The sequence below is a fragment of the Pinus tabuliformis genome, chromosome 6 (assembly GCF_031772625.1).
Source record: "Pinus tabuliformis cultivar Carrire ecotype Pingquan chromosome 6, CPIR1, whole genome shotgun sequence".
NCBI classification, from domain to species: domain Eukaryota; kingdom Viridiplantae; phylum Streptophyta; class Pinopsida; order Pinales; family Pinaceae; genus Pinus; species Pinus tabuliformis.
The window spans coordinates 1,002,233,340-1,002,236,626 of NC_142292.1; positions in this window are offsets into that span (position 1 = coordinate 1,002,233,340).

The following is a 3,287-nucleotide window of genomic DNA, read 5'->3' on the forward strand; positions in this document are numbered from 1 at the left end:
ACAGCCTAGAGTGTGCCTTGCGCAGTTTTAGCAGTCAGTCTCCTAGCCTCCCAGTGAAAATCACACAATCTTTACTGCGAGTCACCTAGGCGTGTTGCATGTCAGTCCTCAAATTTGTTTTGGCTTTGAACTGATAGGTTTCTTACCATGAGTGTCGTTGTGTCTCCATGTATAGAAAGTGTCCATCCATCTCTCAGCATTGTAGGTACATGGCCTCCAAGAGAGCAGGGTCAAAGGACACTATTGGAAGTGCAACTGGAGATGTAGTTGAACAAGGTTCTATGAGCTTTCCCATTTATGAAGACACCAAGTGTTCATAGACAGAGAAATCTAGATGAAATGGTAGAACATCAATGACACATTGTCAGGCACATTTGAGGAAGATCTAGAAGACCGTAGGGTCTATGTCAACATCCACAATTCTGGCTTGTATCGGATTGCATGTAGGTATCCCGCGTTTCCATGTGCAGAAATGATGCATTGGATTGTCCCGCACACTGATCATGAGATGATGACATTAAGAAGTGTGAGTGGTACCGAAATTGCTACCTTTAGGGTGAAGGACTTTCAGTAGATGTATCACTTGTCACAACCGGTGCTTACAATGGAGAAACCCTTCAATAAACCCATTAGCAGCGCAAACTCCAGAGATATATTGGGTGAAAGGGCCAACCAAGTTCAAGACAACACACAACCTGGTTTACAAGATGACGATACTACGAAAGGAATTACGGTACTTAGTCATCTTTGCATGCTGCTTATACAGCCAAGAAATCATAGAGACCTTCTCGCAGAGCTGGGTGATTGCATTGGACCAGATGGCTAGTGAAGGTAGGCCATACAGCTCGTCTGACATGTTGGCTCTCAGGCTGAAGGAACAGGTGGTAGAACCCTGGCATCTGCTGAAGGGTCAGTAAAAAGAGATATACATGTCACTTACATACGGGATGCAGTCTGTGCCCATCAGTAGTTCCCATACTTGAGTTGGGCATGGACACCTTCGGAAACCTCTATGCACACTTATTTTAGATTATTCTCCAAATGCAACTTCCGCGGAGTTATCACACCATTGCCAGACCACTTTGTCACCCAGGTGTAGAATATGATATTTGAGTAGGATCCTCCTTGCGTGTCGCAGGAAGAAATGGAGACATTAGTTGACATAACAGATTGGTATGTCTCACCCCTTGGCACCTTCATACGAATGTACAACACGGAGAAACCTCCACATGTTTCCAAAAGTTTTCCATGGATAAGCTCATCATGCAAGAAGTGTCATATCACATCTCGACAGGGTTGTCAGCTAGAATGCATAGGAAGAAGAAGGCACCTTGGCCTGCTCTTCCTTTACGAATTGAGTTGTACAAGATACAGAATCTCAAGCATGCTGAGGCCGAAACAAAGGAGTTCAAGAGATTCACCTTCGACACCAAAAGTTTCAATCCATATGACCTACATTTCTTGGTAAAGGACCAGTGTGCGAGATTGAAATTTCCTTGGATCCACGGGGCATGCCATTGGCCTGAGGAAGAGCCATGGAGATATTGTCATAGCTTCTCCAGGCTCAACGAACTAGTCAGGATAACTATGGAATGGTTAGCAAAGCAGAGGGAAGAAGCATCTCAGAGAGCACCATCATCAACAACAACAAAGGGTAATAAACCTGCACATGAAAAATGCAAGAGAAAGGTTGTTGACAACGCAGAGGCATAACAGAGTTGCAACTTTAGAGTAGATCGGATAGTGATGAAGGTAGTTTGGAGATTGAGGCTAAGAGGCGATAGCGTGCCAGGAGGAACTCACAAGGGAAAAGAGAGAAATGAAGGATGGAAGAAACAGAAATGTATTTGTAAGAGTTGAAGAAGCAACTCCGAGAAGAACAGGAGCTACGTAGAAGAGAGAAGGAAGTGCAGCAGGGACAGACACAATAGGAGGTGCAACATGCACAAATTGATGAGATTGTGCCCATACAAGTTATAGACTCATCTAAGCAGCTAACACAGAGCAAAGAGGGTGAGAAGTTGTAGGAGTGGGACTTAGCTCAAGAGATTGAACATATACTAGGGCATATGGATACAAATGTGGTGCAGCCAGATTTCGAACATGATATTGACCTCATGCCTCATAATTGAGAGGTCATGCCACCCACTTCACCAGGTGTAGAAGTAGAGAAGGTCCCAAGCGATCAATGAGACATAGAGATCCTTGAAGGCAATCCGGAAGCGTAGATGCACAACATATATTTTGACGAGTCACAGCACAAGGTTCTGTAGTCATGAAGAGTGCCTACTCCAGATGTCTGTACATCTCATGCACAGTTTGAAAAATGAGAGACTGTATCCGATGTGTGCAAGCATCCAGTAGCATTGGCTAATGCTACCATAACATATGCCGAAGCCACCAACTCGAGTGTTCGATTCTTGATAGCAGAGAATGAGTGAATGGCTAAGGAATTATAAGCGGCCAAGCAAGGAGGAGAACATATTACATCATTTGCCCAAGTAGAGTTCAGGAGAGAAATACTAGATGAAGTATCATCTCTCGAAGTAGTCATGTGGATGTTGTATTCTAGATTCAACACCATGAACAAGTCAGTTGTCCATATCAATGGTTGGAAGTTGTGTTGTGCTAGGAGAGCAAGCATCTTGTCAATTTTTCACAGTGTTGTTGATCGCATGCAAACATGGACAATGAGGTACAAAGGAGCCCCATTGCACTTGCCAAAGATGAGGAAGCCCAAGGTAGTAGAGCTAAAGGCACGCATTTGGAGTCAGATCCAGAACTATGAGGAACTCCCATAGCTCATCACCAGTTTGCAGACTTCACATGCATGGGTGTTCATAAGAATGGACCTCATTGTGCACATGCACGCGATCCCATCTATTGGCACACTCACCAAGGCGAAGTCAAAGAACCAATTCTGAATGGAGCTAGACATGTACTTTGATGAGTTGATGTGCGTAGCCACTAGTGCAAACTTGGAGATCAACACAGACACTATTCATCAGTTTGTTGTTGGTCCGGTTGCACTCAAGACTATGATGTGCTTGTTAACAAATGAGTTGGAGTGTACGAAGATGCAACAAAGACGAGAGTTCGCTTTCAGCAAGATGGCACCATTGAGCACGTGGACACCATCACGAACTACCAAACTTGGCATCTGTTCGCCACTGTTGATCATCACGAGGATGTCAAAGAGTTAGTGTTCCTACAACTTTCTGAGTCTTAGTAATCTCTTGCATGGCTTTCTCAAGCCTATTTTGTCTCACATGAGTACATGTGTAGAT